Raw genomic sequence first — 12,784 nt, 5'->3', positions numbered from 1 at the left:
TCCAGGTACCAAGCACTTAATTCTTTTACTCAATATTATCTATTTGAAATTGGAATTTTTATTCCGTTTCACAAAAGATAAAAGTCAAAACTCCAATAAGACTATAATAATTGAACAAATCTGTTCTCTCCTTAACATGACAACAAAGATGAGTAGCAAATTCTTTTGCATTTGAAAATCAAAGCAATACTTAAAATATTTAAAAAATTCAAACTAAGTCAACCATAATTTCATTAGTTGAACTCAAGTATTTCCTATACCACCCCTCCATCCACTCATCAAATTATGTGGTCTTATGGTTAACCAACCCCGCCCCACCTATCCTCACCCCGCTGTCCTCCCCTGCCCTTGGATCCTCATACATATTCAACAATAAAGGTCTTATACAATATTTGTCCTTATGAGACTGAGCTAGTTCACTCAGCATAATGTTCTCCAGTCCCTCCCAAGATAGGTAGTGATTTGCAAAATCATTGCTCTTGCTTTCTGCATAGTATTCCATCATGTGATGTACCATCATTTCTCAATCCATTCGATTGTGATTGGACATTTGGGCTCAAGTACTTTTTATGTCTAATCCTAAGCTTGCACGTTCATATGCAACTACAGGGTATGTGTTTTGCTTTAAAATTTAGCTTCATTGCCATCTTCCATGTTACTACAGTCTTTCTTATGAGCAGTTTAGTGATTTTGTGCCAAATTATTTCCCTAGTGAACATTTAGGTTATTTCCACATTTGGTTGTCCAAATCAAAGTGCTATGTTTTGTGCTAGTACTTTTGTTACTATTAAATTATTTCCTTAGATCAACTCTCAAGAGTCATATTATTCAATAAAAGTGGTATCAACATTTTTATAGCGCTTACCACTGGTACCACATTAATAGGCAAAAGGCTATACAAATCTAAATGATGCACAAAAAAAGTTAAAAATTTTCCAAATGAACCATGCTATCTTTTATTTTTAGCAATATGAGAAATCTGAAAAGTTCTTCCAAGTAAAAACAATGAAAATCTTGAATAAAATGTAAAATCATCTTAAATAGAAGAAAATGATAAATCTAACTTCCCTAAAAATGAGGTAACACCAGAAACCCTGAAAAGTAAGTGACAAGACTGGCTTTGACCTGAGTATTTTGTTGAAACCTGGGGACTCTTGACTCTGATTTGAAGACCGTGTAGTATTTGAGAGCATATTCAGCTCAGAGCCCACCCAAGATGAGAAATTAATTAAGAAATTATTCTATAAGGACAGATATCAGAAATACATATACTCACCTTATTGGCAAGAAGCTGCACTACGTCCCAAAGGAATATGGTTCGAGGCCAACTGCTCTATGGGAGAAGGATGGGCAATCTCCTCCTGTGTGAGTAAATGACTCTGAAAACCCACAGGAGGGTCAGCTATGGGTCCGTTCCAACCCCATGGTACACAACAACAACTATAACAGAAGGGAGCTCTGGTGGTCTAGTGAGTTACGCAGCTAAGCTAAAGGTAGGTGGATCAAATCTACTACTTGCTTCATAGGAGAAAGAACAACAATCTTTTCACATTTGATTAACAGCCTCTAAAAACCTACTGAAGGGTCAATTATGAGTGGGTTCTATCTGGATGACGCATAACAATAACAATTATAGCAGAAATAGTACAAATAGGTGCTTTAATGAACAGAAATTTATTTTCTTGAAGTTTTGTTGTTGTCAGATGCTATAAAGTCAACACTGATTCACAGTGGACCTATAATCCACAGAAATAAACTCTACCTGGTTATGTACCAATCTCTGCAGTCACCACGACAGTACATCTCTTTGACAATCTCCTCTCTTTTGTTGACCCTCTATTTTTTGAAGAACTGTCCCCCACCAATAACATGTTCAAAGTATAGGAGATGAAGTCTAATTATTCTTGCTTCTAAGGATCATTCTGGCTGCACTTATTCCAAGTCACATGTCTAAATTCAGGGGGCTGGCTCTAGGTGAAGTCCTCTTCTTCTGGTAATGCTGAAAGAAGACCCTTGTCCCTTTTCAGCGATTGTTCCTAGAATGATCTTGTGCTGTGGCTTGTCTCTTCCCTCATCTCTGCTCTGCTCACTTCTTTAATCTCTCTTATATCTCAAAAGATATTAATTTAAGATATACTCTAGGGAACTCTGGTGGCCTAGTGGCAAGAAGCTGTGCTGAAATCTTGAAGACATGCAGTTCAAATCCACCAGCTGCTTAGTGGGAGAAGGATGGGCAATCTCCTTTCCTGTGATTGACTGCCTCTGAAAACTTGCTGGAGGGTCAGCTATAGGTGAGTCCCAACTCAATGGTACACAACAACAACAACAACAACAGACAACATCAACATTATTTATTGCATGCCTACTATGTGTCAGTTGCTTTATATTTATCAGTTAATTCACATCACTTCAATATCTTTCAGTGGTTCTCCAAATGAGTGAATCCAGTGAACACTGACTCATATCTGACCCCCCAGTGGGATTCCAAGATTGTATATCAAATAAAAAATGATTGCCTGTCTTTTTCCTGTGGAGCCAATGGTGGATTTGAACCAACAGAGAGGTGTGGCCTTAGGGTCGGCAGTACGATCCCTAAGGATTATGTCACTAGAGCTCTAGTGACCAGGCATTTATTACTACATTCTTCTTAGGGGTGCACTCCAGAAGTTCTGGTCCATCCAGTGTGTCCCTGACAACAGCTGCTCAAAGTTGTCAAAGCCTATGTGCAGGGCAATGGAGAGTCCAATAGCTGACAACAGCGAGTACCATCCTCCTACCCAATCCCAGAACTCAAACATATTTTGAGGGTCAATTCCAAACTCCTTCACTTTGATCATGTTGGTAGGCAGGGTAACAAAGTGCTTCATGACTGCAAAAGTGTCTTTTGCTGATATGAGGACCCACTCCTTCACCGTCTCTGCGTTGGTGACGGTGTCCTGGGTTGTAAAGGTCTTGGAGGCATAGATGAACAGGGAGGACTCGGGGCTCAGCAAGGTCAGAGTTTCAGCAATGTGGGTCCCCTCAAGGTTAGAGACAAACCAGACTCAGAAATCACCTTGAGGGCTTCAGTCACCGTGAGGGGGTACCAGGTCAGAGACCCCATAACTCTGTTGATCACATGTATAATGGACCTGTGTACCCCTTCAAGTTACCACTTTGGTACACCACCAGAAAGACTTCGTCTTGTCCGGCACCTGTTGACCTCGGGAATCACATCCTTGGTGTCCACCACTATGGGAGTGTTCGACCACTTCCACAGGGCTACGTGCACCACAGCTCTGTCAGTAAAAATATAAACAACAAACACATCCATTCAAGCATATCTACATGCACAGGTGAAGGCTGTTGTTCACATTGTCTCTCTCTGTACTGTTTCATGATCATTTTTACACTGCCCTGCAGTGCTCTCATCTGTATGCTTTTGAGTTCCTGTTGTCTGTTTGATTGTGCGTGGAAAACTATTTAAGTAAGTGAAATATTCAAGACTGACATTCCTGTTAATTGAACTAAAGATTAATTGAAGATGTTGTTGTTATCGTTGTTGTGCCATGGAATCGTAGACGATTCATAGTGACCCTATGAACGAAACACCTGAAACCTGTTGTATAACTTGTATCGTTTCTCTAAATTCATAGAATTTCTGGAGGCAAGCTATTTTGGAAGTGGATGCCACTCTTGCTTCCAAGCCTGTTTTAATCAGGGAGCTCACACCCAATTGTGAACAAAACAAAACAACAAGCAAACAGTCCACATCCAAGCCTCAACCAAAACAAGGAAACACACCTTTGTAGAATTTAACTGCTCCACACATCTTCCCAAACTGGATGGATACCAGCCCCTCTCACCTCAGCAACAATGGCAAAGTTTAGTAGGTAGCAAACAAATATTGGAAATGATGTGGAGAGGTGGGAACTCTGATACACTGTTGGTGGATTGTAAAATGGTGCAATCACTCTGGAAGACAGTTTGACTTTTCCTCAAGAAATGGAATATTGACACTCCATACAATCCAGCTATTCCACTATGAGGAATACACTCTAAGGAAATTAGAACTGAGACACAAACAGAGATTTTCCCAACAATGTTCACAGGAGTATTATTCACCATTACAAGAACATGAAAACAATACAAACATCCAACTACAACTGAATGGATTGAGAAATTGTGGTACATTCACACAATGTATTAAATTTTAATTGAACATAGGCAATTTAATTTCTCTAGACCTCAATTTCCCTCTGCAAAACAGTGCCGTTATTAATATTATATCATATCATTCACATATTCTTCTAGGTCATATAGCCCTGGTCTGTCCACTTGCTGTACAGAGGTAACTTGTGGTTGCTGTGAAGCTGAACACTGTGACACTAAAGTGTCAAATGTGCTAATGGTTGCCCTTGGTAGACAGTGTTTGGTGGTGCTCCCCAATTGAAACAAGCTTAGAAGAAAGAGAGGCATTCACTTCTGAAATATCTTGCCTTGGGAAACCCTATAAACCTGGAGAAAGGATAAAAGTTATATACGTATTCAGGTCTTTCATTCATAGGGTCGCTATGAGTCGCCTACAACTCAACAGCACTTAACAACAACAATGACAACAACAACAACAACGTCACCCACACATAAGGATTGGCCATGTAATCCCTGCATGAGTAATGAGCCCAAAGGAGCCGTGATGCTAACAACCTGGAGAAGGTTGACTCAGGGGTTACCTCTGGCACAAATGGTTTATGTTTGGTTACTAACTGAAAGGTCAGTAGTTCAAGTTCACCCAGAAGCAGGCTAATAATCTGCTTCTGTAAGATTTAAAATAGTAACAACAACAAGCATTGCTGTTGAGTTGATCCTGACTCATAGCTGCCTTATACAGATGAAACAACCTTAACTGCTGAAACTGAGAAGGGCCTGAAGCAAGGACTGAAGCAAGTCAAGAACTGTAGTTTGAAAAATAGATTGAAGCAATACATCAAGAAAATGAAGATTCTCACCACTGGGCCAATTGGCAGTATTATCACAAATTTAAAAGAGACTGAGATTGTTAACAATTTCAGCTTGCTCGAACAATTTCAGCTTGCTCAGTTCCACAATCAACACTCTTGGCACCAGCAGTCAGGAAATCAAAAGATTAATTGCTTTAGGGAAATCTTCCATCAGGGACATTTCTAGAATTCTGAAGAGCAAGGATCTCAGTCTAGAGACCAAGGTGCATCTAATCTAGGCCATGGTCTTCACAACTATTTGCTATATTCAGAGAGCTGGACAATGATCAAGAATGATGAAAGAAGAAATTATATCTTTAAGTTATATTGCTGGAGACGAGTTCAAAACTCTTTTACCAAGAGAACTAACAGTTTTGCCTTAGAGAGGATAAAACCAAATTGCTCCTTGGAGGCAAGGATTTTGAGACTCTGTCTCACATACTTTGATCATATAGCCAGGAGGGGACAGTCTTTGGAGAAGGATATTATACTTGGAATGGTGGAGGGACAGCACCAAAGAGGAAGATCTCAGTTGAAATGAATTGATACAGTAACTGGGGTAACTGAGACTAGCTGTGTCAGGGACAGTGAGACTGGCTCAGAAAAGACTAGGTTTAAGAGCTATGGTGCATGGGTTGCTATGAGTTGCAAGTGACTTGAGGGCACATAACAACAGCAGCTATTTTAATCAGCAAAAGAAAGAAAGACTCTCAACGAGATAGATTTTTATAGTGTCTGTGGAAATGGGTTCAAGTGTGTCAGGGTTGATATAGATGGTGCAGGATACGACAGGGTTCAAATCTGTTGTCCATAGGGTCACTATGAATCATACAGGAATCAAGGGCACTTAGCAGCAACAATTCTAATTCTGGTTCTTTAACATAACAAAGACACATTCCCTAATGGAATTATAACCATAGGCATTGAAGTTAAGATTCACAATACACGTTTTTGAGGAGGTCATAGTTCAATCTATAACATAGTCTCTTTTACAGAAGGTGACAGTAAGGAAAGTTGTCTATATAGATTCTAACAGTGAATAGTTAAGAAGGGGATAAAAAAGTCACCCAAAGAATTTGCAATCATAAGTTTATCTTTGTGTATATTTATAATGCAAACTCACACTATCTATGCTGTCCAAAATATTCAGCTGGACCATCCACTATAATGTGAATCTATGTTGATTGTGCTTTCAGGCAATGGAAAGAAAAAAAAAAATCCAAATCCACCCCAACGTAAGTGCTGTCCAATAGAAATACAAAGCAAAAATGTGTCATGGATTGAATTGTATTCCACAAAAAACAGGGACTAGACCACTATTTTCAGAAAAATTTTGTTAAGTACCATAGGTTAAAAAGCCAATGGTAATAATGAAAGAAGTTCAAGCTTCACTGAAGGTATTCGTAAAATATAAGGCCCTGGGAATCAACTCCATACCAGTTGACATATTTCTTTCTTTTTTTTTTGCAATTAGAATATTTATTTGGAGAGGGAAGATATTTCAAATAAGCAAAGCATTTCTGAAAAGCTAGAATGAGCTGGAGGCATAGCACTCCCTGATCTCAAAAACCACCACACAGCCGTAATAACCCAAACAGCGTAGCAGCGGCACAAGAACAGGTATACAGCTATGAGTCGCAGGCAACTCGATGGCACATAACAACAACAATAACAAAACAACAACAACTTTATAAAGAAGAATGTGGCACCAGGATCAGAGGAAATCTTGTCAACTAACTTGTGCTATGCAGATGATACCTTACTTGCTAAAAGTAAGGAGAACATGAAACACTGTAAAAGAGTAAAGATTACAGCTTTCGATATGGACTACGTCTCAACATCAAAAAGACAGAAGTTCTCACCATTTGAAGTATAAGGCAGCATTAAGATGTTGTTGATTGATGTCGAGTTGAGCATGGCTCATATTGACCCTATGAACAAAAGGCCTGAAGCCTTTCTATATCTATTATCATTCATCAAAGTTTATAGAGTTTCCAGAGACATGTTGTTTGGGAAGTGGATGGCACTCCTGTTGCACAATTTCCTCCTTCCCCCCACTCCCAAGTCTACTTTGCTATGCACCTCTTATTCTGGACTGTTGTCATGCAAATAATAACTAATCATTTATTCCTTTTAAACAGTTCTTTCTCACATCTATTTCAAAGTAGTGTTCATTATTTATCCCTTCTTTTCTTATTTACCCCCCAACTCCCATGTCAGCCCCATTTTATAACAGTGGCATTTTGCAGTATTTGTCTTTTTGTGAATGAGATTTTTCACTTAGCACAATGTCTTCCAAGGTCACCCATTTTGTATAATACTTTAAGAGTTCCTTGTTTTTCAGGGCTGTTTAGTATTCTCAAACGGTAATTCTATGTTTAATTTTTGAGGAACTGTCTGTCAACGGTCTCACAGTGGCTTTACCACCTCACATTTCCACCAACAATGGATGAAGGTTCTATTTTTGTCTACAACTTCATTAGTACTTGCTGTTTTCCTTTTTAAAAATTTAGATCATTAGCATTCTAATAGTCATGAGATGGTATCTCACTGTGACTTTGATTTCTATCTTCCTAATGGCCAATTTCTGGAGAAGGACATCATACTTGGTAAAATAGAGATAAATAGTCTGTGAAAAGAAGAATCCCAATAACATGGATGGACACATTTCTTGCAACAGTGGTTTTAAGCCCAGCAGGGATTATGAGGGTGATGCAGGTTCCACTGTTACTTTCTGCTATACATTCAGTTGCTGGGAGTCAAAACCAGCTGGACACACCTAACAACACACAACAGCAAGACCCACAACAATGGCTGTACAGTACTGAGCCTCTTTTTTATGTGCTTGCTGACCGTTCGCCTAATTTTTTTGGTGAAATGTCTGTTCAAGTCCTTTGTCAATTTTATTTAATTGAGTTTTTTACTGAGTTCTCTTTCTGTTGTTAATTAGTACAAGTTTTACATATATTTTTGGGTCTTAGTCTTGACTTGACAGAACACAACTACAAAGTAAAATGTTGTTATTTTTGTTGTTATTATTAGTATTGTTGTTGCTAGGTATTGTCAAGTTGAGTATGACTCATAGCGACCCTATGAACAAAATATCTGAAACTTGTTCTATCCTCCACCATCTTCACACTTACAGAAACACGAGAGCCCACTGCAGCAGTCACCATGACAATCCACCTAGTTGAGCATCTTCCTCTCTTTTACTGACCCTCAACCCTTCCCAGCATCATATCTTTCTCCAAGAAATAGGCCCTCCTGCAACATGCCCAAAATATGGGAGATACAGTCTCATCATTCCTGCCTCCAAAGACCAGTCCAGCTTCAGGACCCTCTTCAAGACATATCCTTTTGTTCTCTTGGCTGTCCATGGGATGTTCAGTGCTCTTCTTCAACAACACAGCTCAAAGGCGTCAATTCTTTTTCTGTCATTCTTATCCATTATCAGCTCTCAGATGCATAGTAGGTGATTGGAAAGACCATGGACTAAATAAAATGCACCTTAGTCCTCAAACTGACATTGTTACTCCTCAATAATTTGGTGTGGTCCCTAACTGCAGATTTTCCTAGTGCAATGCATCTCTTTATGTCCTGACTGCTGGTAATTGTCGATCCAAACAAGAAGAAGCTGTTGGCAGTTTCAATATCCTCTCTAGCCATTATGATGTTGCCTCATCATGATGAAAAGGAAGTGTATCAGGGTTGTATTCTCTCTCCATACCTATTCAATCTGTATGCTGAGAAAATGATCCAAGATGCTGGACTCTATGCAGAGGAATGTGGCATCACGATTGGAGAGAGACTCATCAATAGCCTGCATTATGCAGATGACACAACCTTGCTTGCTGGAAGTGAAGAAGACTTGAAGCACTTTTTGCAAAGGATCAAGGAATGCAGCTTTTGGAATGAACTGCATCTCAGTGTCAAGAAAACAAAGAATAACTCTACTTAAAACATTTATTGAGGGAGAGAGATGGGAAATCTCATACCCTGTGATTTACGGCTTCTGAAAATCTGTTGGTCAGCTATGAGTAGTTCTGATTCAATAGTCATGAGTTGTTGTTGTTGAGTTGAACATAAAACACACACCTCAATTCACGATGGGGAAAAAAAGGAAACAAGGTAAAAGGTTTAAATATGAGTACACAAACATATCTGCCAAAACCTAGAATGCTAAAAATAGAAAAAAAAATTTATAGAAAGGTTCAAAGCCATCAGTGATTTCATGAGAGAAAGATGTGGCATTCTATTTTTGTAAATATTATGACCTTTGAAACCTTATGAGGAATTCTAGTCTTTCTTACAAGGTCACTAATAGTATATCCATCCATCCATCCATCCATCCATCCATCCATCCATCTATCCATCCATCTAGCTATGTTTGTTGTTGATGTTAGTTGCTGTTGAGTCAGCTCTGACCTGTAGAGACCTTATGCACTTTCTTGATCATGTACTGTCCTCAGAATCTCTGATGCTCTTAAGTCTATTGTTGCAGTGACTATGTGAACCCATCTCTTTGAGGACCACCTTCTCCTTCCCTGGACCTGTTTTTTAAATCTTTTTCAAAGGACTTACCCCTTCTGATAACATACCCAAAGAATGTGTGGCAAAAACCTCACCATCCTTGCTTCTAAGGAGCACTCTAGTTACATACCTTTCATGACAGATGTTTCTTCCTTTGTTAGTACATTTAATATTGTTCTACACCACTATATGTGTGAAATGAATATCTATCTAGAAAACATTCGCACTGAAATGTTTATATTTGCAACCTTTTTTACTGAGACCACCTATTTCTAAGCAGTCTGTTTAAAGGCGGGAAGATAGTGCTTCATATTCTTAAAACATCTAAAAAAAAACAAACCTCAAAAGCAATTTGCTGTCAAAACTCACACAATATGCTGAAATTTTCAAAAGCCAAGCATTTTTAAATTTCTTTTCTTAGCAAAACACATCTTGAAAACAAGTTTTTCTTCCTTTGATCTTTTAAATGTCTATGTGTAAAAGGGAAAAATGGGAGTTGAAATGAGCACCATAGGTTGTAAGACGGATTGAAAAAACGATGGGAAAACACTATGTATATCTTGTTAACTTTGAAGGTAGGAGGCCAAGAGCACATTAATCTTGGGCAAAATGTTTTAAATATTTTTTAATCAAATGGATTATTTTCTTTGGAAGTGAATCAATTTTTATAGAAGCAAAGCTGGCCTATAAAGTAGCTTCTTAACCTACAAAGATTTACTGTCTGCAGCTTTGAGTAATGGATGTGCATGATGTTTGATGTTTTGCTGAGAATGAAATTCTATTAGTGCATACAGCACAGAGACAGGCGAGTGTGTGTTCATTAGAATGTTCCTTAGCTAATGAGTGGGCCTTCTTCAGGGCGTTACCAGTCTCAATTAAATATTAGAATTTATGGAGGGAAAGGCAAATGCTGTGAATCTATACTGTTCCCTAAATCCTGCTATTATGAATTATATCTAAATGAAAAGATTTGAGCATATTTTTCTCATATTGTTGGAGATAATTTAGATAATAATACTTGGGGAAGGAAAGTATCTCTGATCAAGTAGATTTGGACAATATCACCTCAAACAGAATTAAAGCATATTTCTACCTTTCTGGACTTTTGATGTCTTTAACATGCTAATATGCATTAAAAGTCTTCAAAAAGGGAGCTTTATTATGCAATGTTTCCAAAACTTATTTGACTGAGCATCTCAGCAAAGTAGTGTGCCAAGTTGTCACAAAACATTGCTTTGGTGGTACTTACCGGACTGGGAATTTTTGAAACCTTGGTATTCATTTTACAGGAATGTCAACTGTATAATCTGTTTTACTATCTAGAATTTAATGCCTTCTCTTTAGATCCTCTAGAGAGCCTTATCACTTTACCAAGGACAAAACTTTCTATTTATATGTGTGTGGGTTTTTCCTGCCTCTTTTTTATTTCAATCGACCTTAATGCCTCCTGATACTAAGGTCCTGAGACCTTTTTCCTTTACTCAATTAGAAATTGATTTTTCTAGGGATGGAATTCATTACATTAGCCAGAAAACCTTCCCACTCTTGGACTATTAGCTCTATCTTAGGATTGAGGTGTTTGTGAGAAGTGTTCTAGAGGCCAGATACTCTCTGGTATTACCAGTTTTGGCTAATCATCTCTGAAGAGGTAGCCCAAGATTAGCATACTTAATAGTATGTCTATTGATATTTAATGGTGATACTACTTCTTCCTATTGTTGTTCAGTGATATCAAGTTGATTTTCCATTCAGAGTGACCCTTTCAGTGATTATGTGCTCTAGGCAACTGGTTGGTCTTAGGTTGGCATAAGAGACTTGCTCTTAGCTAATAATGATGATTAAGTCAATGGTTAAAATGCACCCAGTGGCACCACAGATGATAGGCTTAGTGGTCTATTCCCATAAGGGACAGCCAAGAATACAAGACAGAGTACACTTCCACTCTGAAGCACATGGGCTGGTCCATTCATAATCAATGTTGTGGCAATAGGCCTGCGTGTGTGTCCCAGGCACTTTATTTCTAATTACCTTTTATTTTTAATTTTAATTTTAATTTTAATGTTAAAGGTGTTACCATTTAATAGATATTATCTATTTTTACAGGTGATGACCTGAAATTAAGAGAGGTTAAACATAATAGTCCTTTACTTTCCTGAATTTCAGTTATCCATGATAAACTGTTTTAAAAATATTAAATTAAATTTAGACAAAGAAAGAGTTCATAAGTTTTAAATCAAATATTGTTCCGTGTAAGAGGATGAAATCTTGCAGTGCCCTGCCCTTTGTAGTGTGCACCTTTGCAGTCCTCCACTTTGTAGTATCTGCAGGTAGTATGCTATCTGCATGTAAGTTTATTATATAGATTGCTGCCTATCACATCAACTGTCACAATGTTCCTGGTCAAGTAACTCTCATTTTATGTAATAATTTTTTAATTAGTTATTGTTCTTAATCTCTTACTGTGCCTAATTATGAATTAAACTTTGCCATATAGATGTATGCATAGGAAAACGCACAGTGTGTCTACTGGTGCTACTGTGGCTTCAGGTATCCGCTGGGAGTCTTGCAACATATCCCCCACATTAAAGGTGGACTACTAGGGCTCCTCAAATTTATATTGTGGTTCTTGTGGACTTAGTTTAATTTTATTCAGCCTCAATTTGAACTTGCACTTGATTAAGTGATGGTCTGTTCCACAGTTCACTCCTGGCCTCTTTTAACTGCTGATATTGAGCTTCTCCAATGATTCCTTTCACAGACATAGTCAATGTGATTCCTATGAAGCCCATCAGGTGAGGTCCACATGTAAAGTTGATGTTTGTGTTTCTTTTTTTTTTAAGTCCTTTGCAATTAATAAATCATTAAACATACAAAATTCAGTCATTCTGTTTCCAGGCTCATTTCTATCACCAAGTCCATACTTTCCAACTACCATTTCTTTCTCATTGTTTGTAACTTTTACATTCCAGTCACCAAATGTCATTAATGTATCTTGATTGCATGTTTGGTCCATTTCGAACTGCAAGCTTTGGTAAAAATTTTCAGTTTCCTCTTCTTTGGCTTTAGCTGTAGGAGTGTATATTTCAATAATAGTCATATTAACATGTCTTCTTTGTATGTGTATGGATCATACATTACTCACAACGTTGTACTTCAGGATAGAACTTGAAATTGCCTTTCTTTTTAAATTTAGGTTGTTTATTTTTCATTTCTATGAACATCTACAGAGATTTTGGAATTCCATTCATTCATTGTTGCACCCTTCTCCCCGCACA

This window comes from Elephantulus edwardii, unplaced genomic scaffold (assembly GCF_000299155.1).
Source record: "Elephantulus edwardii isolate Elephantulus edwardi_28Jun2011 unplaced genomic scaffold, EleEdw1.0 scaffold00057, whole genome shotgun sequence".
Classification (NCBI taxonomy): Eukaryota; Metazoa; Chordata; class Mammalia; order Macroscelidea; family Macroscelididae; genus Elephantulus; species Elephantulus edwardii.
This window is presented reverse-complemented; position numbering follows the sequence as displayed.